The sequence below is a fragment of the Coturnix japonica genome, chromosome 1 (genome assembly GCF_054131305.1).
Source record: "Coturnix japonica strain WE chromosome 1, WE-NBRP24, whole genome shotgun sequence".
Lineage (NCBI taxonomy): Eukaryota > Metazoa > Chordata > Aves > Galliformes > Phasianidae > Coturnix > Coturnix japonica.
The window spans coordinates 16830156-16858091 of NC_140663.1; the positions used below are offsets into that span (position 1 = coordinate 16830156).

General features: G+C 36.1%; 1 long non-coding RNA gene across 2 annotated transcripts in view; it reads left to right on the forward strand.

Moving 5' to 3' along the window:
• The window catches only part of LOC107308413 (uncharacterized), a 130540-nt gene that overhangs the window by 50943 nt on the left and 51661 nt on the right, over positions 1 to 27936 (forward strand). The window contains exon 3 of one of the 2 annotated variants that reach the window (XR_001552789.3): positions 26849 to 27715. The exons of the other annotated variant lie outside the window; for it this stretch is intronic. This is a non-coding gene — a long non-coding RNA (uncharacterized LOC107308413). Of the gene's footprint in view, positions 1 to 26848; positions 27716 to 27936 lie in introns of those variants that run through there. 2 annotated transcript variants of the gene reach the window in all.

Consider the following 27936-nt stretch of genomic DNA (forward strand, 5'->3'; position numbering starts at 1 on the left):
AAGTTTGATTCCAGTTCATTTAATCATATTTCAATAGACTCCAAAAAACTAAAATTCCTGAATAAATTTAGATAGGCAGTTATTAGCAGAGACAGAAGGTCTTTATTATCTTCCTCAATAAAATATGAAATGTGATCTTTTATATACTTGTAGAGTAAGAAAAGCTTGGTGTCTAAGCCGTGCGAGCACTCCCTGTCTATAACCACACTGTCCAGGTGGTTGGAGTCTATTTGGAGGCTAGTAACTAATGATGTACCACAGGGGTCAACACTGGATCCAGTTTTGTTTAAAACAATATTTTGGATGATGGGGCAGAGTGTACCCTCAGCAAAACTAAAGATGACAAAATTTGAAGGAGTGACTGATGCAGCAAAAGAATGTACTGCCATCCAGAGGGACCTTGACAGGCTGGAAAATGAGTTGACAAGAATATCATGAGGTTCGACAAGGAGAAATGCAAAACCCTGCACTTAAGAAGTAATAACTGCAGGCACCAGTACATGCAGTGGTCTTCCCAGCTGAAAAGTGGCTGGACAGAAAAGGATCTGGGCTTCCTTTTGAACACAGACAAGCAGTGTACCCCACCTACCAGGAAGAATAATGGTATACTAGGCTGCACTAGACAAACTTTTGCTATTGGATTAAGGGAGATGATCCTTCCTCTCTTTTCAGCTCTGGTGCTGCATTTCATTCTGGGCTCTCCAGTACAAGAGAGACCTTGTCTAATTGGAAAGAATCCAGTGAAGGGTCATGAAGATGATGAAGGAACTGGAGAACCTCTCCTGTGAGGAGAGACTGGGGGAGTTAGAACTGTGCTGCTGGGAGAAGAGGAGGGTTTTGTTTTTTTTTTATTGCAGTGTGCATACACATGAAGGAAAGCTGCAAAGAGGATGGAGCCATCAACAGGGCAAGAAGCAACAGGAACAAACTGGAACACAGGAGGTGCCATCTGAACACCAGCCAGCATTTCTGGGCAGTGCAGGTGATGGAACACTGCCATAGGTTGCTCAGAGGCTGTGGAGTCTCCTCCTTGGAGATCTTCAGAAACCAGTTCCATCCCAGATACACATGGACCCCAGGGACTGCAGGACAGCGTCTTTCAATGAGAGCATAGCATTGCTGAAGTCATCAGCAGCATCCAGCTCATGCAGCTTGTAAAGCCAGACAGCACTGTCTTGAACTCTTCTTTTTTATTTTTTGGAAAGTCTGTTTCCAAATCTGTATGTCCAATATCCTGGTGTTGTTATCAAAATGAAAGACCTAGATCTTAAAATCTTCTGTGAAATATTATTTTTCAGAACCATGTTTACCATAAAATAGTAAAGAATTACACATTAACCACTGTGTAGAACAAGATATATGTAGGGTAATAAATACAGTAATATGTTAGATTGCTTGCTTAATTTATACAAACTCTATGAATCTGTCTTACTAAATATCTGATACACAGATTTTTAGCATGAATTATTTTTAGAACACTGACAATTTGTCTTGGCTCAAGTGCTATTTATAAATTTTTCATCACCTGAAAACACAAAATACTTCAAAGTGATTTGTGTTTTCAGCTGAATGTTTTCATTTGTTCCCAGGTTAGCAAAATCTGGGGACACCAAGCTTGAGATAATTGCTGTTACTGTGCAGTATGCTGGTGATTCAAAGTTAAACCTGGTGGTGTACAGGACCAGAAGCAATGAAAAGAAAAACCATGATCACATTACTTAGTTTTACTTTCAACATGTCTTTGAAAGATAAGAGTTTATTTTACTTAGCTCCTAAAGCCATAGGAACAACAGCAAGAACATTTATTCTGTTTTTTGGTCAGATCTGTCCTTCTTGCCCTCTTCTTCCACTTCCCATGTCAGAAGAATTGGTCCAGAAATACCTCTTTATTCTGCACATCTCACTGTTGTCATTCCAATGTCTACTGAGAGGCTAGACTGATATCTAGATATCTGTGATCTAGCTGTAGGTGTCCCTGTTCCTTGCAGGGGGGGGTGGACTAACTAGATGACCTTTAATAATCTTTTTCCACCCAATCATTCTATCAGTCTGTGATTCTGTATTTCAAAGGAGGCAGCTTGCAAACTCCATGTGATAATCAAAGCTGCGTTCTCATTGGAAAATTTGACACTGACTGCAGTTCCAGTAGAAATCAGGTTTGTTTTCTTTTTCTCTGTCATTGCATGTTGTTTGTAATCTTAAGTTGGTCTTAAGTTAGTAGGGCTTTGCAATGGGATCAGTTATCTCTCCTGTGCAGTGGTTTAATAAGCCACAGTCAAGGTGTCTGTTGCACTCCTTTGCCATGACAGTCCCCACCGATAACTGAAAGTTTATAACAGTTTGGTAATGTTATGTGATTTGATGTAGGTTCATCTACATTAGCTGTTTACCTGACAGCCTCTAACTGATGGGCTCCAGTGACAGACTGGAACAAGAATGTCTGTAGATATTTGAGCCTCAGGAAGAATTTCCTCAGATAACTAGGGTCTGTTTCCCATCCACTGACAGCATAGATGTGTGACTTTTCAGACACCATTCCTCCAAAACCATACAAATGAATGATTCTCTCACACCTTGATCCATTACTGGGAAAACAACAACAACAACAAAAAACATTTATTGTTATTATTCATAATTACTAGTCATTCGTATTTCCTTCAGTCATGAGGTCTCGTGCTTTCTGCTTAAAATATTATTTAGAATGAATGTAACAGGGAATATGATTAGGCAAAATGTTTCTACAGAAGATCTTGTATTCCTTAATACATAAATAGACTAGCTTGAAATTTTCAAACCTATTTACATTGTACAGCATCTACTAACTTATGATTTTGAGGCATGGGAATTTTTCATTCTTAAAAGCACACAGGAAGAATGAGAATTACAAAAAAACAAAACAAAACAAAAAAAAACCAACAAAAACACATGAAGTATTTACAATTTGTACTTCAATGTCTTTAGTAGACAAAATTCTTTCTAAATCCAGTGGACAATTTGTGTATAGGGAAAACTCCTTCAAATTTCAATCACACTGTAGACTACATCCTCAAATGTTAAAAAAAATTACCACCAGTTACTGAAAATAAGCTTTTGCCATTTTTACTCTATTTCTCATTATGCCATTTTCCATTATTCCTGGAAGTCCTAGCATTAAAATAGACCATTAAACCCAGTGCTTTAAGTCTCTGAGTTTGATTGCAGTTACAGTAAAAAGTGATATGGGGAAATTGACTGGAATAGCTTGTGATGTTTTTTTTCTGGTTATCTCAAGTGGATTAAGTTAAATTTGAGAGAGGGACAAAGGAAACACTCCACAGAATAAGAGTTCCCACGTAAGGAGCTCCTTCAAATAGCCGCTGCACTTAAAAATTGGCACTTTTGTTTTATTTTGAAATAACTTCGGTAAGTAGACAACCCTAAGTTTCTTTCATAGCTCTGCTAACATGAAGAATCCTTAAAGTGGGTGTGAATGTGATTAAATTTAGCACCCACGTTCCATTATAATTTACACCCACTTTCAGGCTTCCTTACAATGCTAGAAAGGTGAAAAGAGGTCCTTGTATCAGTCTCAAACTATTTTATTTGTAAATTATTCTGGCTACAGCAGTGCTTCTCTAACAGCAAGTAGTGTAATGTTAGAATAGGCTATTACAGTCTGTACAGCTGGGGTTTCCATTGAATCCTCCTCCCCTCCCCCCAACTTGTTGAATTTTTTTGTGTTAGAACAGGACTTTGTTATTTTAACACAGATATTTCATGGAGGGAGTGGGATGGAAAAATCCTTTGCACCTGCAGGTGCTTCTGATCCCTAACTGGGAATCCCTGCTCTAAAATTGTCCACACTGTTATTACTGCCCGTGTTACCATAGCAATGTGAACTCTGATATGAACACTCTTCCCTGCAATTACTACAGCTGATGAGCACAGTAATTATCATAGCTTCCTAAGGTGCAGTTAAAATAGCAAGGAGAAGGGAATGCATTCTTGCAATATATAGTACACACTTCACAGGCTGTCCTGAAAATTCCCTCTCAGTGGGAAAGTTCAGCTTGTCTTCTGTGGTTACAGACGAGTTATTTAAAATTTTTCAGGATAAAGGTTATACTGGGACAAGATACAGCAGTAAGAAGATATCCGGTTACTGTAACACAGAATAATTTATTGCCACAGCTTAAATCATCTTAACATTACTAGTTCTACGTTCACTCAGAAATGACAGAATAGACCCAGGAGCAAAGCAAACTCATCTCACACAGTGGAATGACTTAACTGGGAGTGTTCCAATAGCAGAAAAAATAGAACCTGCATTACAACAACCAAAAATGCTGCAACCATAATGAAACTGAGGAGAAGTTAAAAGAGGCTGAATTTAGTCTGGGGAAAAGGAGGCTAAGGGGAGACCTTATCGTCCTCTTCCAGTACCTGTAAGGTTCTTACAGTGAGAGTGGGGAAGGTCTCTTCTCACTGGTGACAAGTGACAGGATGAGGGGAAATGGCCTCAAGTTGCTCCAGGGCAAGTTTAGGTTGGATGTTAGGAAACACTTCTTTACAGAAAGGGTAGTTAGGTACTGGAATAGGCTCCCCAGGGAGGTGGTTGAATTGCCATCCCTGGATGTGTTTAAGAGCCTTTTGGATGTGGTGCTCAGGATTTAGCAGAGGGTTGTTAGAGTTATGGTACTATGGTTAGACTGCGGCTGGACTTGATGATCTTCAAGGTCTTTTCCAACCTGGGTAATTCTATGATTCTATGATTCTATGAAATGACAATTAGGGTACTCTGCTCCAGTACCCTACTGAAGAAGACATGAGCTAGACACATAAAGGATGAAAATTACGAGTTTTTATTAAGTTAGTAAATAAGCAGATTTGACTTCTAGGTTACTAATCAACTCATAACTGAAGGCAACAGATGAGTAGATGTGACACACTGAGAACTGCTTGGAAAGTGAAGGGAGAAATCTGACAGTGCTAATGATTCAGCTAACCATAGTTACACATACCTTACTTCAAATGTCTTTTTGTCCACATAGATCAGATTTCTGAATTTAGTCTTCAGTATCTTGCAGTTTATGGAAATGGTAATATTTTTTTTTTGAATGGTCACTATTGGAATATCTTCATTAAAAGAATTTCAAAACTGACCATTTGAAGTTTTTTCATTCTGTAACTGATACAGTAGTGCATGTATTTACATAACTCTTTAGTTATAAATGCATGTATTTATGTGGCCATAAGGAAGTATTGAGATTCCATAGGTACTGAGATATCAATTAACAGTATTTCATGATAGAGTATGAGGATAACAGTTTTTCACTCAGTGCAAAATGGTAGATGAAAAAAACATGGTAATGATCCTTAATTCAAAGACAAGACAAAAATCTATTCTATGTCTAATATTTTCTCTAATCAACATGCTCTACTTTGTCTCTGCTTGCATTTAAAACACAAGTAATGATCTGAAAATAGGTATAATAATAAAAGTAGACATTTTTTAGGACAGAAATCAAAAGAAGATTCACGATGCATTTATTTTATTCTTTAACTGTCTCCTAAAATCATGTTTTCTGCACTCTGAGATTGCAACACAAAGCTAAAACAATTACTGTTTCCAGTATTAGCTCACTATACATGCCTTTCAGTGTTTATTTTAGGATTCATTCAGTGTGAGAAAACGATTGTAAGTGTTGTAATAAGACAAAAAGAATGAAGACTATGCTGAAGTAGACATACTCTTGTTTACACTCATTTATAATTACTATGAAATGTGCAAACATTTTTAAAAAGTAGTGTAGTTATGGGTATGCATCCAAACTAACAAAAAAGGGAAATGTGTGCTTTGCAGCTTGAGGGCTGGTGGAAAGCCATCTACACCTCTGTTTCACCACAGACTAAAGCAGTTGTTTTGTTTCTTTCATTCTACTCTAAGTGGATCTAAGCAAACCAGCAGTGAGTAGTGGTTGTCTGCTTGGTGAACCAAAGAGCAGAAATCTCCAATTTCAGGTTGTTTTTAATGCAATTTCTGCTGACAAAGCAATTCTTCTTTCCTCAGCTGTGTTATATTTTCACACAGAATCACACAGAATCACAGAATCACAGAATCACAGAATGACCCGGGTTGGAAGGGACCTCAAGGATCATGTAGTTCCAACCCCCCTGCCTGGCAGGGCCACCAAACATACACCTTTACTAGATCAGGTTGCCCAGGGCCCTGTCCAAACTGGTCTTGAACACCTCCAAGGCATCCACAACCTCCCTGGGCAGCCTGTTCCAGGACCTAACCACTCTCCTAGTGTTTTCTAAAATCAAAATTCTTTCTGACCCAGTACTGTGAAAGTCTTTTGTGGAAACTTTTATGTGTGTAGTGTGTGATGGAAGTACAGCAGTGGGGACCTAAAAAAAGGATTATGACAGCCATGGTGTTTTCTATTTGGCTGTTGAACTACAAGTCCATGCTTATATGCTCTGTACAAACTAACCTGACCTTATCTTCACTGACACTTTGTCATGGGATTCCTGTGACAGATGAACTCAGTAACACCTTTAGAAAGAGCAGACAGCGGTGGTCTAGCAACGCCCAGTATCTTGTCATTGACAGGGGCTAAAGTAAATGTAATCTTACTAGGATTCAGCAGGTCTGTTGCTTATATTACAGTGGGATATGGCTCTTGGTATAAATTAATCTGTCAAATTCCTTTACCCTCATCCATCCTCTATTTCCTCTTCAGCTCTACTATATAGAGATCTCTGTAATTTTACTCATTTAATCATATGAACCTGAACCTATACAACTTAGTAGCCAAATGAAGACATCCACCAGTATCTCTTAATCTCATTAAATTTTGTTTCCCCAGATTTCCTGCTGTTGGTTTCAGAAAACTCTTAAATATGTATATTAATGTCCATTTAATTACAGCACGCCTTCATCATATTCCTCTAGTTGTTCCTCCAATTTATGTTTTAAATTCCTAGGAAAAGTCTCTGTAGGATAACCAAATCCCTTCCAGGATATGGTTTTAGGCAGAAATGATATGAAGGATTGGATAATTCAGGGGCCAAGGGGTACCCCTACGTTGCACAATTGGTGAATGGTATCATTTTGGCTCTTCCCTCTTCACATGCTTTGCCTGGAGTGGGTACCTGAAATCCAATTAATCAGACAGGGCAAGACTGAAATTCTGTGGTTTGTAAAGAAGTCTTTGAATGTTGTGAGCAAATGAAACTGCTAACCCCAGCATCTCAGTCATGCTCAGACCAGAGGGGAAGGTAATTTGTTGCAATTGGATGAAGAATTGTAGAAAAAAAAAAATATAGCTGTGGTGACAGCAGCCATCTGAAAGTTTGTTGGAAAAGCTCATTATAAGTAAAAATAATGATAATTACAGAGTTACTAGTAGTTGCAAGGTTTAGGTTAAAAAACAGATGGTAGTCAAAATTTGCTCAAGACAACGGAAGTGCTTTTTCTAGCTGCAAGCATATACGGTTTGGGTCTGTGGAGAGTCAAATACTTACCTAAACTTATTCTTTCTGCTATCCTGTAGTACACCAAAGCTTTAGTAATCTCCACTTTTGAGGGTCCTGGTGGATGAAAAACTTAGCATGAGCCAGCAGTGTGCTCTTGCAGCTCAGAAAGCAAATGGTATCCTGCACTCCATCAGTAGAGAGTTGGCAAGCAGGGACAGGGATGTGATTGTCCCTCTCTACTCTGCTCTTCTAAGGCCTCATCTGGAGCTTCCAAAAAGAAAGACAAAGAGCTGTTGGAGAGGGTCCAGGGGAGGGCTAGAAAGAAGTCAGGGGGCTGAAACACCTCTCCTATGAAGACAGGCCGAGAGAGCTGGGCTTGTTCAGCCTGGAGAAAAAAAGGCTGCAGGGTGACCTCATCGCAGCCTTCCCGTACCTAAGGGGAGCTTGTAAACAGGAGGGGAGTCAAATCTTTGAAAGGATAGATAACAACAGGACAAGGGAAAATGGTTTTAAGTGGAAAGAGGGAAGATTTAGATTGGATGACAGGGAGATGTTCTTCACTATGAGAATGGTGAAGTGCTGGAATAGGCTGACCAGAGAGGTTGTGGATGCCCTGTCCCTGGAGGTGTTCAAGTCCAGGTTGGACGGGGCCCTGGGCAGACTTATTATTAAATGTGGAGGTTGGTGGTTCTGCTTGTGGTGGGGGGTTTGGAGGTTCATGATCCTTGACATCCCTTCCAACCCAGGCCATTCTGTTATTCTGTGTGTGAAAGTAGGAAACACTCAGGTTGCAATGTAGAAAAAAGGCTCATAACGTGGAATGTAAATATGAATGGGGATTTTTCCAAGCAAGGAAGAACATTCTGTTTTATTCATGTCATTTGTCATTTATAATGACTATGCTTACCTGAGAAAGAACACTTCTAGTATATATTGTATTTTGAGAACCAAACCTGTATGAAACTGTTGGGCAATGTTAGCACACTGTTGGTCTTTGTGCAGTCATTGTGTCCTGTAAACAAATATTAAAGATGATTATTTTACTATTGACAACAAGAAAGCCACAGTTTCCTGATTTCAATAGGATTTCAGCTGAAGTGATTACACCTTTCTCAAGTTGAATATTGGCTTAATTGAAATATAAATGTTCTTCTTAAGAAGAAAGGGAAACTGTATAAATAAATTAAATATGAAATACTTATGAAAAAGGAATTTTATACTTTTCCTTTCTAATTGGGCTAGAGAACAAAGAAATAAACCATAAGTTATTCTTGTAATGAAAAAGACACTGAATATAGTTTGTCTAATTCACATGAATATACAAGCAAACAGGCAAACACATAAATAAATCTTAGTTGCCTTTTCTATACAGTAGTTGGGTAACCAGCCGTAAGGTAGACAAGTATAGACATGGAAAACAGTGAGGAATTTTGTGGCCTTCTATATTTGTTGGTGATGCTTTGTTTTGCTTTGTTTTGTTTGTTTGCTTTTTGCCCTTTTTCTTATTAGCTTAAATATTTGAGGGGATTAATTGCATTGTTAGAATTTATTTTTCTTGTTCTTTCACCAAGAAAATATCAAGAATATTATAATTTCCTGTTTTATGAAATGGTTCCATGTTTGTGAGGTCTTGTAAATACAATTTTCAAGAAAAGTTGTAAAGATGCTTATTTTGCCAAACTTGAGTCCCTTGACTGAACACTATAATCAACAGTATGAATATTACAGAATATGTTCTTAGTTTGGGGTCTGAAGTCTTATCCAAATGGCAGAGGACTTTAATGTGTAATGGTAACCTTTGCTTGAATACTGTGTTAGGTTTTGCATTAAATAAATACTAAAAACTAAGTACAACAGGTTCCAACTCTATGAATAAAAAAAATGCTTTACTTTCCTATTTGTTTTTAATTTCTTTCTATTTTAAATAGAACAAAATAGATCTCTTCTCCATACAGTTTTTCAGAAAAAAAAGATTACTGAAATTTCTAGCTCAGAAAAATGAATATGAACAAAAGTAGAGTGTTCAGGATAGATGCTGAATCATAGCGTAAAAAATAAGAGGATAAGAGCCCAAATATTATTCAATTTCTTGACTTTGTTAACCCTTCAATTTCAGAGAGGAAACAAAATAAAATGGAAAGCATTAGTTAATTCACAACTTAGGAGAGCAGTACTGGTTTATTTGTGTGTATTTAAATAAACATGCTATTTTTTCTCAGTTGTTTGATGAAATGTTCCAGATCTTCCCACTCTGTAAAATGTGTACAACTTCAGTTCTAGATATTGTATCTGCTAGATATTTCAGTTTGCAGTTTATGATACATAATGCATATATCACTGTAAACCATTTTTGTCATTACTTAACTCAGTAATTTTAATTATGTTACACAGTGAACTACATTAATATATTTGACGTTCATGTCTGTAATTATTTTTAAAAGAATATGTTGATTTACCGAGTACTGATCACCTCTGTCATTTTTCTGAGACTTTCCATATTCCAAAGGGAGAAGTTGTAAATACTGAGGGAAAAGTAGGATTTGTGACAAAACTTGACTTTAGACCAGCATGCTTGACTTTCTAGGTTTCCTTTGTGGTCAGTGAAGAAATATAGTCCTGTCTTCTCAGAGCCTATTCTTTTGACTAACTGCAGGCAGCCATCAGAGTGTGACACCGTGTTTCCCTTCATCTTGCTTATGGCTGTCTTGCTGCCATCCTGTCTGTGGTGACACAATCAGTTCATCATATGCAACTGTGAGCTCAGTCAGGTCAGCTCACTGATCCAACTACCACCACCACCACCACAACAAAACAGCAACAAAGAGGAAAAAAATTGTTTAAAATTAGTTCCACAACACTGAGCAGGTGCTAGATCCAGTGCAAACCTCTCCCTTTTGATTGCAGGCTGTTGCTGACAGCTAGATCAGATTAACCACACTGTGAAAATGTCTCTTACAGTCCTGCTCCCTCACAGAGGAATATACATCTGCACTAAGAGATGATGGCAAAAATCTGCGGTAGACTAATACTACTTAAATGAAGTGAAATATGGAATACGTATGATTGTTCACATGGAAGGCATGGAATATCTGAGTGCAGCATTGCATCTAATTGAGAATAAAAAACTCAAACAAGGACCATTACTGCTGAGGGGAATCTTTCTTTCTTAATCAAACTCAGATTAACAGATTCTCTCAAGTAAGAATAATTAAAAAAAAAAAAAAAATGCTAGCAGGTAGCATGTAGCGTGGAGCTACCTCCTAGCTTTTATTTCTTTCTTTATTTATTTAACCACCATCAAAGGCTGTCTCTGATCTCCCATGCAGCAAAAATATAAAAAAGCAGTGAGAAGTTTAGTATGTCCACATGCTGAAACAGGAGATACACAGATGTATCTGTCTGTGGAGTAAGGACTGATAATGACTGAACTAAGCTCTGAAATGAGTGGGGAGGAAAGAGGAGAAAACAGACATGCAAAAGGAAAGAAAGAGAAGAGATAGATATGATACGATGAATGAAAAGAAAATAAGCTATACATATTCATATGCAATTATAAATACACACAAATAACTGAATATATAGTAAACAAATGCAGGCATAAATACATATTTCATATGTGGAGGAAAAAAGAGAGAAAACAAAAATACAAAACAAGTTCCAAATAAATTATGTCTCTTAATTACATTTTTTTCCCCATGTAACACTCAGTCTTGGAAGCAAAGCTCTGCACAGCCTGGTCTGGTGGTTGGCAACCCTACATATGGTGAAGGGATTGAAACTAGATGATGTATGTGGTCCTTTTCAACCCAGGCTATTCGATGATTCCTATATAGTTGCTCCGATCTCTCTTACATCACTCAGATTCACTGCTTCTTAGATACTATTCAGTTAGAGAAACTTCTGGAAGTGCATACTCTAGATATAGAGTGTACCCAGATAGCTGTCTGTCACTGATGACATTTAAGTATACTTCATAATTGAAAGCATCTAAAAAAGAATAAAAGTGAACATAGGCTTAGTTAAATTCCTTAGAACTTATTGTTTTAAGTGATTATGAAAAGCTATTAGACTGTTGTAAAGACTGTTTCCTATTGATTAGGGGAAAGACAATTTACTGCTCCTTAGTGTATCAGATCAAGTACATTAAAATTAGATTTTATGACTAAACAGAGCTGAGGATCTGAAACAAACCAGCTGGTACTGATGGTGTGACTTCCACACTACATGTGTTTTTAAAACCATGTATGCTTTCTCTAGTTTTTCTGTATGTGAAATGCCTGTAAGAGATTCCAGGGCCAAAAGTGTGCCACAATTTGATTCATCCTGGCTAATTTTATTCCACAAAGAATCCTCTTCTCAAACTGTTAAAGAATTTTCTGTCTCTCACTCAAAGTTTAATGGTCAGAGGTAATCAGAAATTTAACTTCCAGAGTGAATATCTGATATTTATTAAATGCAACCCTTGGTGCACTTTAGGTAGTGGCAAACGTATATTATTATTATCATTATAAAACAACATGGTGAGAGTGTTTTTCTAATATTTACTCAAGTTCATGAGAGGGATGAAAAGAGGGCATTCATGAAAAATTCTGAAGAGTTGCTAGTACATAGCTATCAGTTTCACACAGGTTTTCAATTAAAGGATTCAACTTCCAGTATGGTGGAAGCTAAGACCTGTCTGCTAGCTCAGTTTTATTTTGTATGCTCTAACTGGATTGTGAGAAGCTGCAGACATGTGTATTAAATTAATAATTCACAGTAAATGATAGCATTCTGGGACTGGTGGAATTATTTTTGAGCACTCCAGAACATTTATTATAAATGTCTCTTGTCTATTTTGAATTGTAGTAATTCTTGAAATAATTCTGTTTTGGAGCTTTCTAGCTGGAGCAATGTAATCTTAACTAATTGGTTCAAAAGAGGTCCATGTTAACTTTTTCATTTCATGTGGATTCATATCCCCCAAGTTTTGCTCTGAGTACTGAGTTCAAACAAACCAAAAATTCAAAGGAAAGCTCCACCCATATCATTGAATTTAGTCTGGAAAACTATTTTTCCCTTTGAGTCATAACCAGAATAATAATGAGTAACAACTGGTTTCCACCCAAACTGTAAATGACCCATTTCTGCTAAAACTTGAACCTTCTCTATCTGTGAAAGCTACAAATTTTATTGACAGTTTTTGTAGACCAGTTTTAATTTTCAAATGATGCAACTCAATTTCTTTTTCAGCTGTAAACTGCATATAATGGAGAAGTCCTGATTTACTTGTTATTTATTTCTATATTTATGTAGAATGATTTATTCTTTTTTCTTTTTATTTTTTATTTTTTTTTTTTTCTCCAATATTTTTCTGCATGGTAGGATTTCATCATCAAGTTAAGATTACTGAGTATGGCTTCTTTCACAGTTCACTGCCAAAGGAAATATTTACAAGTGTAACTGAGTGAAGAGAGACTCTGTGACTGCAATAAATTTACTGCTGGCTGCACAATGCACAAATGTGTCATGATTCTTAGTGGTGCCATACCTAATTTAGATGAAATGTAAACCTTTGTATAGACAGTGCTCTGACATTCCAGCAAAATCTGCAGAAAGTCCAATTACTGTGATAGAAAAATATGATCTCGCTCAAGGATCAAAATATTAGCACTAATATTGCCAAAAGTCTTTGTGGTAGATAGAATTAAAAATCAGTCATCCCTCTAAGAATCTCATCCAGGACTTGGTTTCCTTTTGTTTTGAGAATATTTTTGACAAATCCAAACCATGTGAATATTTAGCCATCTGAAGACTTTGTATACATTTTCTTGGAAAGTAAATATTTATGATACTTGATTTCTAGTGTAGTATTCAGAAGTCTAATTTTTTACACTTTTTTTTTTCTTTTTTTTTTTTTTTCTTTAGCTTCACTATTTGGGCTGCTGTCATTGTCAATTTATTTGTATTTCATAAATTTTTCTTCCTTTTGTGCATTTGGATTTTAAATAGTTAAGATCACTGAGTCCTTTCATTCAACCTTCCAGGCTTCTAAGTAAATTCTATCTTTGCTATCTGATTGCATTTCATACATGTACTAAATTATTTCTGAGTTGTTCAGTGAGTTTCCATTCCTTAAAAAGGCAGATTTTTCAGAGTAATAATTTACCCAAGATAAACTTTGTTTCTAAACTTTGGTTGATACAAACATTTAAATTTATGAACAGAAATGAACAGCTGATTTTTTTTATTATTAATACAACTATAGTGTGTATATTTTTATTCAGTAAAATAGCATTAACAATAGTAAATGTTTATACTAAATAAAGAATGAAGTCTTGGTTTCACATATTGAACTTCATCTATAGAAAGCCCAAAGACTTCGAAGAAACAGCCTCTCTGTGTAGCCATCTTTCTGTAAGCCATCTTTCTTGCCATTACAGGCTTCCTAAATTACAGTGTAGACTTCTGAAGACCATGTGATTGTATGCTTTTCCTCATGACAAAAGGTGCCAAATAGTTCTAGATTTAGCGTACATATCATAGAATCGTAGAATCATAGAATCACAAGGTTGGAATGGGCCTACAAGATCATCTAGTCCAACTGTCCTCCCATTACCATTACTACCACAAGCCACTAACCATATCTCAGAGCTCTTCATCCAGGCATCTCTTGAACACTGCCAGGGATGGTGACTCCACCACCTCCCTGGGCAGCCATTCCTGTGCCTGATCACTCTCTGAGAGAAATTCCTTCTTATGTCCAATCTAAACCTCTTCTGGTACAACTTGAGACCATTTCCTTGGGTCCAGTTTGTTGCCTGGGAGAAGAGGCCAAACCTCTCCTCATCACAACCTCCCTTCAGGAAGTTGTAAATTGCAATGAGGTCTCCCCTGCACCTCCTCTTCTCCAGGCTAAACAATCCCAGATCCCTGAGCTGCTCCCCATAAGACTTGTGCTCCAGACCCCTCACCAATTTCATTGCCCTTCTCTGGATGCGTTCAAGGACCTCAGCATCTTACTTGTAGTGAGGAGCCCAAAACTGAACACAATACTCAGCCTCACCAGAGCTGAGTACAGAGGTACGATTACCTCTCTGCTCCTGCTGGCCACACTATTTGTAATACAGGCAGGATGCTCTTGGCCTTCTTGGCCACATGGGCACACGTCGGCTCATGTTCAGCCAAGCATCGACCAACACCCCCAGGTCCCTTTCCTCTTCACAGTCATCCAGCCACTCAGCCCCAAGCCTATAGAGCTGCATGGAGTTATTGTGGCCAAAGGGCAGGAGCTGGCACTTGGCCTTGCTGAACATTATCCCATTCACCTCAGCCCAGCAATCCAGCCTATATGCATACACATACTTTCGTGAGGATAGTTCTTGCCTTCAAACTGCTCGTGCATAAACAGTTTGTGGAAAAAAGAACATTCAGAGATAGTTTGTTGTTACTAGAATAGTATGTGGAATTTATTCATGACTTCTATCTTTCTCAACAACTCTTCAATCACTGAAAAGAAGATGACATTATGACAGATTTATTATTCTGGAGATAGCAACTTGGTTTTGGTCACCGTCTTTCTTTGGTAACAGAATCAGAGAATTGTAGGGTTTGGAATGGACCTCTAGAGACTATTGAGTCCAAACCCCCCAAAGGTCCATTTATTTCTTTGAGTCCTTTGCAACTCCTAAATACCATGAGAGAACAAAGTTTGAAAATGAGTTTTGTGATTGAAAACATCTGTTTTCCTAGGAAAACTATGTTAGAAATCAAAATATCAAAGCCAAAACACTTAATCTGAAGTTTGCTTCTAGATGGTATCTGAGGAAAAAAAGAGAAACACTGTTGCTGAAATGCATTGTCATGTTCAGAGGTGGTTTATGTTGCTCTACATGTCTTTGTAGTGAACAGAAAACTCTTTTATTTGTGCTGTTTTTAGTTAATTAGTAAAATAAACAAACCACAAAATTTAGCAGGAGTGAATAATCCAGATGCTTTCTTACCGAATTCATCCGTTATGCACATACTATCTTGAAGCTAATGTGATGTAATATTTATTGTTATTTTTATTTGCATTAGCAATTCTAAAGCAATCATCATTACATATAGATAAAAATATCTTATTTTGCAGTGCAGACAATCTTAAGCTCTTGAAGAGATGAAAATGAAATAGTTTTCACAAATAATTATTTTAATAGCACAGAAGTTTGTACTTCTTCTATAGAAGTTATTTTATCTAGTTTGCTTCATCATCATGCCCTTGGTTTTAAGTACTTCATTCTTTGTTCTGGAATTAAAAGCTCAGAAGAAATGTAAGTCTTGGCTTCATTTAAAAAATTAACTGATAGTTCAGCGTACAGATGTTCAGGAGATATTTCCAGCCTCTGGGTAAAAAAAAAAAAAAAAAATTATTAGACATCTTGCATAAGGAATTAAATCCTTTGATTTCTACTCACAGAGGTTTAAGTAAGCCTTTAATATTTCAAATTGGGAAGTTCTGGTGAAGCAAAAATTTTTTATTTTTTTATTTTTTATTTTTTTAAATAACCTGGATCAAGTTCACATAAGCCAAAAGAAAATTCACATTTGCAATGATATTAATTCTCAGGAAATGATTGTTCATTGTTGAGACAAGCTCTTATAGCACAATTAATTATTTGGACACACTCAGTGTTGCCATTTTTATTTTTATAATATTGAACATTTTTATGTGTAAAACACATTATACCAAAAATCAGCAAAGGATATTTTTGCTGTCTGTTTGTCCTCTTTCATACCTGGTTTGGAAAATAAGCTATAAACAGGTTAATATTTTGAATGAATCATTGTTCATTAGAGTTTTAATGATTAAGTTTGTTAATACAATTATGCCTTATCCATCAGGCATGAAATAATATATTTTAAAAGAACATACATGTTTCATAAGAATCCCTAAGAGCAAAAAGTTAGTAGTAGTAAAAGATAATTACTAATTTCTAATCTCTCTTCTAAAGAATTTAACTTCCAGTTATCAGAAAGTTTTACTTTTTTTCTGTCACTTGCTGTGTTTTACTATCTTTTGTGCTTTAGTTACTTCATTATGCGAGATTCAGAAAAAACACAGACAGCCTATAAAGTTGCCCAATAATTTCCACTTGCAGCATTCTACTTTTCTTTTACTCATAAGACTGCAAAACTGTTGAAGCTGAAATGTTCTCTTCTGTGTAATTTTACCGGTGAGAGAAGTTTCCATTGCCCATTGCCAATGTTAAACTGCTTGTAAGTATTCAGAGTTATCTTATATTCTATCTAGCAGCAAATATCGGGAGTTCATTCCACAGTAAGAAATGCACTTTTTGCCTCCTATGTGGATTATTGGACTAACTATGAGCCTTCTTAAATCTGAGACGAATTAGAGCAGTGTTCATGACAGAGATACTGATGTAGAGAAATTATCTGAAGGCTTCATTTGAACTGGGCATGCTTAAATCCAAGACTTGATAGTTTAGTGAATTTCCCCTCAAGCTGCTGCTTTCATCTACCAGTGACTACTGTCATACTATGTACTTAATAAGGAGTATGAACATATTTTGTGTATTGCTGCCTAGGAAGGAAGAATACAACAGTGTCTGGAATTAACTGTGGTGAACAAAGAAGGAGTAGAAAGAACAAGAAGATTAGGATGAAGAGTTCAATGATGTCTAGGTGAAGATAAATGTTTTCCTTAAAAATGACCTAGGTTCTAACAATAACACTTCTGTGCTTCTATGTTCTTCTGTCTCTGTAATGTGGAAATAATAATATTAAATCTCACACAGATGCTGTCAAGAGTTTTTCATGATCATTTCCAATATATTCAGAAATTGTACTGACAGTAACACGAAAAAAAAAAAAAAGGTCACAAGGAAATGGACAATGATGTATTAAGAGGTGAGTGATGTACAGTACATGCGGGGCTCAATACTGAGTGATGCAAAACATAAGGTGTCAACAATATCTTCAAAATCTTCAAAGTACCTTTCAGTTAAAACTACCAAATAAGCAGCTATGATATGGAACAATAAGTGTGTTCATGGCATATATCCATAAAAAAATATCCTTAGAAATATGAAATATGAGATACAAATATGAAACTGGTTCTGAAACCACCCAAAAATCTTAATAAAGAAGTGAAATGAACAGTCACAAGTTGGAGAAGAGTAAGTTCTGGGGATGCCTCACTGTAGTCTTTAATCCTTGAAGGGAGTTTTTAAAAAGGTGGGAGACAAACTTTTTACATGATCTGATAGTGAAAGTATGAGCAAGAATGATTCTAATCTAAAAGAGGGAAGATTTAAATTAGATGTTAGGAGAAAATTCCTTACTCAGAGGTAATGAGGCTCTGGAACAGGCTGCCCAGAGTAGCTGCGGATACCCCATCACTGTAGACATCACTGGAGACCAGGTTGGATGGGGCCCTGGGCAGCCTGATCTGGTGGGTGGCAAATGGCAGGGAGACTGGAACTGAATGAGCTTTAAGGTCCCTTCCAACCCAAGCCGTTCTATGATGTTTGGAAATTAGTAAGATAAGAATATGTTATGAGGCTTCCATTTTAAAGTTAAATGCCTCTGTAGCTTACCTTGCACATTCTGATTTAAACATTAGGAGCAGGAAAATAAAAGATTTTCTCTACTTCCAAACAGTACTTTAATGCATGTCTTACAATGCTGCATGCCACTGTGTAAGGCTTTACAATTCTTCTTTGTCTGAAGAAATACACATTTTTTTAAAAAAAAATCTTAATCTACATATGCATTTAGAACACAATTGAATATATAGAGCACTTTGGCACATAAAAAGGTTCCTTATCTTGTCAGTATGTACACTAGAAATCACTATTTTAATTGCATCAATATGGTATGGTTGACAAAAGAAAGGGAACATAATGTACTTTATATGTCCTCTGTTGACTGATTCTCCTTTAATTTGTAACACATTTTATTTACTCTAGTTTGTATGCTTAGATGTGTCCTCATTTGACTCTGGGCTCAAGCAAATAACTCCATAAATGAAGGATATGCCTACTGAGATCACTTCCTGCTGAAGTCTGGTTTCTTGGCTGGGAAACTGGCCTCTCTTGTTCATGATGGAAAATATTTACAATGGGGATGTTGTAGTATAGTAGCAAAGTTATTCCAGGACATGTGCATGAGTATAAATAGACATATGAAGAAATTTATGCTGAAGAATCAGAGAAGGCAGTGAAACCAAAACCTACTCATAACAACTGTCAATATACTTTTTAAATCACTTTGTTAAAATTTCTACAAAGTAACTTATCATTAAAGGATGCTGATATTCAGGACAGAGAATGTTGATCATCTATTTTTGTCTGTAAAGCATTTTTAATATTTATTAACTCATGCAAATACCTTGAAAAATACAGCAATACTCCAAATCAGAGAGAGCAGAAAAGAGAGCTGTGCTACAGGATAAGCTGGCATTTATGTCAAAATTCCTTAACAGACGTGGTGTCACTGTGGTGGGTGTTCACTCTTGTGCTGCTGGTCGTAAAGCATACAAGCTCAGGAAAAGTGGTGTTCATGAGGCATGTATGTCCTGCAAGGCAGAGCCCAGGGGTGTGGGCACAGAACTGAAGGCTGGGAAATGCTGGGAAGAGTAGAGGTACTTGTCTGCACAGATGATCTTTCTGCTCCTTTCATTGCGGAAGGTACAAACCTTTCTCCACCACCTTTCATAAAGGTGATATAACATTTTTATTTTTTGTTTGTTTGTTTTTATTTTTGTTTTATTTGTAAAAGATGAACGCTTTGAGGACAAAAGAAATTATGAATGTATCAGTTGATTCCAATTTGAAAAATGTGAGTTGTTGGTACAAGAAGATTGAGGAACACTGTCATGGAGGTCTAAAATCACTGGAATTTTAATGCAGAGAAATAAAGAATGGAAAAGAAAGTCTGAAAGTAATGATAGTAATCTCCGTAGCAGTCAAAGAGACTAAGAAAAAATACAAAAATGAAGAAAATTGGTAAACTATAACTGAAGAAATTCTTCAGCAACTACAGAATCAGAAAATCACTGAAGATGGCAGGGTGTTTAAGCCAATGGCTCTACTCAAGCAGATTCACTTAGAGCAGATTGCCAAGACTTGCCAAGTTGAGTTGTGAATAACTCCACATATGGAGACTCTGTAACCTCTCTGGGCAAACTTTTGTTTAACCACCTTGTCAGTAAAAATGTATTTTATTTTTTAATGTTCAGACAGAACCTCAAGTGCTTAAGCTTATACCCATTGCTTCTTGTCCTGTCACTGTACATCACTGATGAGATCCTGGTTCCATCTTCCTTATGCTCTCTTATTGGGAGTTGAACCACATGGATAAGATCCCCTTGATTGTTCTGATCTCCATTCTGAACAGTCTCATCTCTTTCAACTTTTCCTTATGTTCTTCTTTGAGCTCTTCATTGCAAACTCTCTTGTGTGGTTCAGTAGCAGCCCCATGTTTTCCCTACTCTTTGTTTTACTGATGCCCACCTTGTCCTTCACTACATGGGTCTCAGCTCCAGGTGGGCGATACAAGTAAAGTAGAAAAGGAATAGCAAGTTGAAATATGTAGAAACTGTCTTCAAATAAATAGTAATGGTTGATTTGCTTTAAGGTTTCTGAGCTATGTACTTTATGAGTTCTTAAGAAATTAAAGAAAGAACATGAAATTAGAAACCAAAGAATACTGTGCTGAGCTTAGTAACAATTAAACTTGCCAAGAAATACAGTCTTTTTATTTTGAGTCAGAGAAATAATTTCTCTGTAATTATTTTGTGTATGTGTCACATGTATAGCTCCATAACTGTTTGATCTGGGACAATGGTGAATGATATGTAAGAACAATTTTTTCCTTTTTTCTCTCTTTATTTTTTCTCCTTTGTTATATTTCCTTTTATTCTCAATCGTGTTCCCTCCACTGCACTTCTGGTGATAGCTTCTGAATTGCAGCTTATCTGAAGGTCACATAACCTCTAGGCTGAAAGGCTTGTGCACTTCCATGCGTCTGAGAATAGCTGCTTTATACAAATACTGTACAAGCCAGTGGCATTAGCTGAAGTTTCAACAGGAGTATGAAAGGAGATCACCCTGAATCATCTTGGGTTTTGTGTCCCTCACTCAACTTGTCACAGTGTATGAAACATGCTTTGTTTGACATCGTGACACCTAATCGTACAGGCAGTAATAACTTGCTCACAATAAATATAAATTAAAACTATTTCTATGTATATTTAGCATGTGAGCAGGTGACATCTGTAATATTACCTTATTTCTCTGCAGACTGTGTTTACAAAATAGCTCAGAGATATAGCGATATGTGTAATTTATTTTCATTTGTTCTTATGCACTTCAGTGCCTTGTTGTGGCTTAAATACGTCCTTCACAATGTGTTTAACACCATTTTAGTTAGAAAGAACTGATCATAATAATGATTTCAAATATATACTTTCCAGTATTCTCCGGTCTTGTAAAAGTAAGGTTCCAGTTTCTGCAGCTTGCAACAGTCAGTTTTGCACAACTGGCAAAGATGATTTTAACATTTCAGAAGGGGTACTTTTCAGTGACTGTTAAACTGCTTCATGCAAAACACAGTTTACACATTTTCTTCAAAATGTTGGGACTGTGGATGAAAACCCTTTTGGTGTTATTCATTTTTGGTAACAAAGTAATGCAGAGCATGAGCAATCACTTTAACCTGTCTGAAGGAAATCTTCTGCCCAGTAGCCATAGTCAGGTATACGATTGCATTTGTAAATACTTGAAAATTAATATTGTACTTTATGTATTTATTTTAGTAATTTTATGTAAAGGTGTGCTGTTACTTCTAAGAGGTTTGCTTCCAAAACAGAATCTCATGCAAAAGAGCCCATTTAAGCCTTTGGTGTAGAGAATGGTATATTTGAATCTAATGGCACCTGTTTTCTGTTGTTGACACTGTGTTGGCAAATTTACTTACTGCTCATTGGAAAAATGGCAGCTATTCAGTGTGAACTTTTCTTCTTAACCCTTTCATGTGTAATTGTCAGTTAGAGGTATTCTGATTCCCATAGTTATTTTATATGGTATGGTACTTATCCTGATATCATTTATACATATCTAATTGTAATAAATATCTGGTAATAAAACCAACCAACCAACCAACAGTGCCCCACCCACCCCCCGCTCCACCCCCCCAAACAACAACAACAATAACCAATAACAACAACAACTACAATAAATTCATATATGCACATATACATTTGATTTTGTATGTTGAAAAAATACGCTGTTGCAAAATAAGGGAAAAAATGTACAGAATATTGTACAAATAAATGTATAGTTCCTTCTCATATGTGTGGAAATCACCTCTTGGCTGTAAATAGATTCAGTGTCATTTCTGGCTTCTTCCCCTCTATGTGTTAGACAGTCTTGTTATGCAATTTGATAGTTTCTCATATACACTAATCAGATGAGATTACCAACTCCCATGTTTATGCTGCTGATAATTTGTGTTCATTGTCTCCTCACAGAGCTTTGTATTTCTTTCTTACAGAGTTTTATGTAAGTGCATCAATGTGAAACTTGAGTCAAAACCAGGAGCTCCAGACCATGTTCTCCGTTATATAACATCTTACTAGACAGTGAGGTGTTCATAGGTCTCTCCTTCTCCAAAATACTTTTGTACCTATATAACATGTACATTCTTTACAACATGACAGACAGCTAATGCTGCAAATATTGCTAAAATGATAATATTCAATAGCTATAATGGAGATAAGCCACAATGTTCTTCCACATTTCTGTTGGCATATCTTTCCAAGCCCTTACGAAATATACTGAGTATTGTACTTCAGCATTCACTTTTGTGTAATGGAGAAGTCTATATATGGAGTGTGGGCCCAGTATCAGTAACAAAGGCAGCATGTAGTTCCAAAGGGAGAACTTGCCCTTGTGAAGGTATTCAACAGTAAGAAACAGTTGTTCACAAGAGCAATAAGACCCAATGAAAAAGCATCTTTTCAACTGGCATGTTTTCAGCTACTTCTGGTGAATTAAACTGACCTTTAGAAGTACATGTTTAGGCTAGCTGAAAAGTTTATGGTTTTTTTTTTTTTTTTTTTTTTTTTTTTTAGAGAGTGTGTATGGAGAAAAACACTCACCACACACACACAATTTGGTATTACTGAGCTACTGTTTGTATCCAAACAGGTGCTTGTAGCAGGTACACTCTGCATGCACACTGGTGAACTATGGCAGTTTCTTTGTTACACTCTCTTCCCAGATCCAGAACAAATTGTAGAGCAGTGCAATCAAAACAACTAGTGTGTTTGAGTCATGGAACAGTGTGATCTTTCTTAAGGCAACTCAATCATTTTAATGATCTAAAAGGTTATGTTGAAGTATAACAGTGTATGTAGACAGATCAGTAAGTGCATGTGTGTGTTTGTGGGGGAGCTAGGGGGGGGGATGGGTGGGTGGGTGGGTGGGTGATCTGTGTGTTTGCTTCCCTCCTCATACTTTCAGCACTCAGTGCTATCTTTCCAGAGAAAGTGGTTCATGTTCATATACCAGAGTAATTGTTCATTTCTTTTCAGGAAGGTTCAGCATGAGAGCAAGTTGATATGACTAAAATCTTCACTTCCTTGTGAAGCTTGTTGAATAGTGCTTTGCAGGTGTTAGAAGCCAATTCCTAAGTTCTTTTGAGAATCTAATTCGGTGTAGCTTTTCAAAGGAGAGAATTCCAACTGTTTCAAAAACTTGCTTGGTAACATGAGCAATAGAATATTGTCAGTCCCTCTTACTTGATTTTAGCCCCTGAATGAGGTGTTTAAATTACAATACAGTCATCCACTCTCTACTGTCAATAGTGACAGAGAGACACCAAGAGAATGTTATTAGTTTCACAAGGGTAAAACTAACCGTCTACAGATATATTTTTGAATTCCAGTGTGTCAAATACAGGTAGAAACTCTCTTCTCTGTAAATTCATTTTACACTGGATAAGGTCTTACTTCAGTGCTGCTGTTTTTCTTTCATAGATGGTCCTCAGACATTTTTGTACCATCAAACATGTGATGCAAAATAAATCTTCCGTCTGATGAACAGTAGATTAATTGATGAGAGGGTCAGGTGTATTATCTTGACACAGGAACAGGACTGTTGCTGAGAAGTACCAATAAAGAAAGAGCACAAAGCCCTTAAATGCTTATTTGCTTGGTATCTTCTAAATATATGTGTATGGTGAGTACTGAATACTAAAACAAATATTCAGACAAGAACACCAAGTTGTCAGACAATCTTAATCTAAATGTACAGCCCAAAACTTTAAAAATTCATTTTGTCTTTTGAACTGCAGAGTGTGCTTTATAAATTTATTAGTAACAGTACAGCAAAGATTTGCACATTACCTTTTCTGCACCATAAAAGAATTGACTTTGTTGAAACTAACAGTAGCTGGCAGGGATACAAACATTTTGTTAGCTGCAAAACGTTTGCAGGTTGCTCATGGTTACCTGTTGTTTCAGTTACATGAAGAGCGAGGATAAAAGAACTCAAGTAGTTTAAAATAAAACTTCAGTCTGTTCAGTTAAACTGAACTTTTAACAGAAAAGGATAATAAAAAAAATGGTATAAGAAACAATGTGAGAGTTGCACGTTTGGAATGGAGCAACAGATACTTTGGATGTAAGCATAGGTATAAATCTTTTGCAATGGTTAGTAAGCCATATAACAACCACAAAAGAAAAAAAAAAAAAAATCACCATGTACTAGTTTGGCAACAAAAGGCATTGAGAAATACACTGCTAAATTATTAGAGGTAGGAAAAGTGTGCTGCTTTAATTTCTTTCCCTTTTGGGGAAAGTCTTTCCCTTGCTTGGTATTCACTTATGGTTGAAAGATTTCAGAAAAGGTTATGTCTGTGCTTTTTTCACTTGCTGAAGACCCCTGTAGGAACTGGTGATTGGAGAAGGTGAAAAAAAAACAATGTATACCAGGTTATGCATAAGCATTCTGCACTGCACAAGGAGTGCTCCGTCAGAAGGAAGATTTAACAAGGTACTTAAAGTATTTCCTGACAAATTGGCCATTTTGTATGCTGTTTATTGAACAGGAGAATTCAGAATGTAGTGTGGAAAATTACTTAATGCAATTTGAAAATATAGAACAATGTTCTTGAAATTTTAATTTGTGTTATTTGTTTGCTTTTATACTGTTAAACTAATGTGTTTCTTATCAGTTATTAAACAAACCTGCAGTAATGAGAATCCTAAAATGATTAAGCATAAGTTACACTGGACATCCACTTTCCCATATCACCATGCATGCTCTTAAATACACACTCTATGACAAATGGCAATGCCAAAAAAAAAAAGAAGATCTGTCTTATTTTCTGAAAAAAAAAACCTGATTTCTTTAAATATGTTAATAAATCTGCTAATATCTCCAACCAGACCAGGCTACAGGTTATCTTGGTTTTGAACTCTGTCCTTCATTCAGTTGCCAGGAGACTATTTTCATCATTAAGAATTGCTAAAGGTTTTAGATGATGCAATTCAATGTCAAAACACCTTATAGAAAGTCACAGATTTATTGATTAAATAAAGATTTTACAGTAAAATACTAGACTTTGGCAGAATGACAAAGTCAACATAACACAACTGAAATTTAAAAGAATCATATTCTCTAAATTCCATAAGTCATTACAAAAAATGTGAGATGTAGCATGACTGTACTACGAGAAAAAAAAAAAAAAAAAAAAAAGTACATTTTTCCTGGGTCACAAATGGTAGTTATTCTGAAGTTGTGAATCATCTGAGTTCATCCAGTCTCAAAAGCAGTCACTGGGGGCATAAAATGGAAAAACAAACAAAAAAAAAAAACACCCAAAAAAAACCCCAACCCATTTAGAGATGGAAATCTACATACACATTACAAAGAGGTAGAAATGTATGTTGCCTGTCTTCTTATAAGGAAGTGGGGGATGACACTGAGCAGATGCCTACTCTAATTCACTGTCTTCCCTTAAAGGACATTTTCAGTGACAGAAAGGAATATCAAAGAAAGGCAATCGGTGAACAGGCAGAGAATATATCAAAGCACTTGCTCATCTAGTCAATCTATCTTCACAAATTCTACTATAAGAAAGGAAGTTAAAGTCAACTCTTGGAGTATTCAGCATACCTCAGAGTGGAAGCTTTTGACATTTTATTTTGGTCAGGATATATGAAGATAAGATATAGGAAAAAAAATAGAAGAGAGAGAGAGAGAAAAATAAATAAAGAAAGAAATTAACACAAAAAGGAAGGAAGAAAGAAAATAAGAAAAAGAAAGAAAATCAACATACTTGGTTTATGGTCCTGCAAATTCCTGGAGGAATAGGCTGCTTTACTGCTGTCCACACCAGAGTTTTCTCTAGGACCCCTCTACAGAGATTCTGTTTCAAGAATACCACAAAATGACTGCAGTATATGACAAAATCTTTCATGTACTATTTTTCCTAGCTGTGTTTCCAGTTGATCACCAGAGACCACAACCCATTCTATGACTCTGTAATTTCCCTGTCTCTTCTAAATTATTTGCAATCTAGAAACTCTTGTCATTGTGAACTATTTGCACGCATTTCTTCTCATCTGCCCTCACTACTTACTCGAGTCGATTGTTTAGAATTATGCTGAGATTTTCATAGATGAATTGAGTGAAGTATCATCTCCCCTAGAGGCTAATTGCCTCTGTGAAGGAACAATCTTAAATGGCCCAAGATGCATTTTACTATTTTAAGTTATCTGTCCAAAAACTGCATAGCTCTATACTCAAGAGATGAAGATGTGTACAAAATAATACAGAAAAGACTGCAGAAAAAGAGACATTAGCCTAGAAATTCATATTTCATATTTGTATTAGAACCTCTCAGAAAGGCAGAGAAATAAAATGGCCCCAAATAATTCCAGGTTAATTCCAAGCAGATACATAGAATCCTACCAGAGCTTAAATGGACACTGGAAGTATTAATTTGTCAAGGGATGATGTACTGAAATATTCCACCCAAAATTTCCTTATTCTCCAACCAATCACCAATTCATATTTGTAAAATGCTTTGAACAAGACAAGTACAATACAAATAACATGCATAAGTAGTATTTATACTTACAAATTGATTTAAAGGTATCCATGTAATGAATTTTTAAAATGAATTACTGCTGAAATGATGACTGTACAAACTGCGGAAGTAAACTCAAAATTCTAGGTAGAGTATTCCATCTTCCTCTTGAAAAACATTGTTTTAGTTTTTGCGTATGTTTTACTGTGAATTAGAACATCTGTCTGGCTTTTTTAAGAATTTGGAGAGCAAATGTAAGTGAGATACAGCATTTCAATGTTTTGATCATGCTTTCTAATAATTGCAGATCAGACTTCAGTCCAAGATCCAGGCGTGGTGAAGTTTCTTAGAGAGCCCCAAGGAACTTACACGTGAAATGTTTGAGAGCAAGTCTGTACCTCTGTGAGCAACACAGTGCCAAGAGTTCTCAACTAGCTACAGAAGGATCATTTGTTTCAACCACACACATCAACACTCTGAGCTGTAGCCCTGAAAACAATAAGGCAGGGTTAGCCCACTGCTACATTACAGTAAATAAACCTCTGTGGCTAACATATCCACAGAATTCCCATTTTAAAAATGAATCCTCCTGTAGAAAAGTAAGTTGTTTTTGCAAAAAGTTCCATTATTCAATGCAGATTTTCCACGAATTTTTGGGATAGTACCCATATTATGATTATGATTATCATTTTTGGATTAGTGTAAAACTGGAAGATCATTTTAAAAGCCAGATTCAGATCTGGAACTGATCTTGATAGGACAACAAAGGCTATTCTCTCTGGAGATTAATACTAGGCCTTCTTGGCTTCTGACAATCTGTGACTTGAATCCCTGCATTGTTGTTTGTTTTTCCTTGATCTTCCTTCTACCTGTACAGGTTTTCAATTTATGATTAGACTTACAAATATTTTTACACATAAGTATATACATGCATAAAATTATGGATGACATTCTTTAAAGTGGGATTATTTTGAACTATTTGCAAATAGTGTCCATCTGAGCAATCTGAAAAACATTTGTAAATTGCAATTGAATAACAGAGGCATATGCACCCACCAAGAAAAATTTTAAAGTTAGAATATTTCATTTTTAAATAAGTTGTTTTTTCAACTCAACGAGAAAACAAAATTATGTAGCATAAGCAAAATGGGAAATTATCCATTAAAAAAAAAAAGAGCTTTCACACAGTTTCTAACAATTCTCTTAGGCTGGATTATCTTACACTTAAATTACAAGAGTATAATTCCTGTAATTGCTAAAATGCAGAGAATCCAGAATTCCATTTTTGAAATCTGTAGCTTTATACACTTTGTACACTTGATCTTTTGAAGATTTTCTCAAGAGTTAGTTAGGCCTTAGTTTATGTTGACAGGGTCAAGCTACGTTTTCAGTATC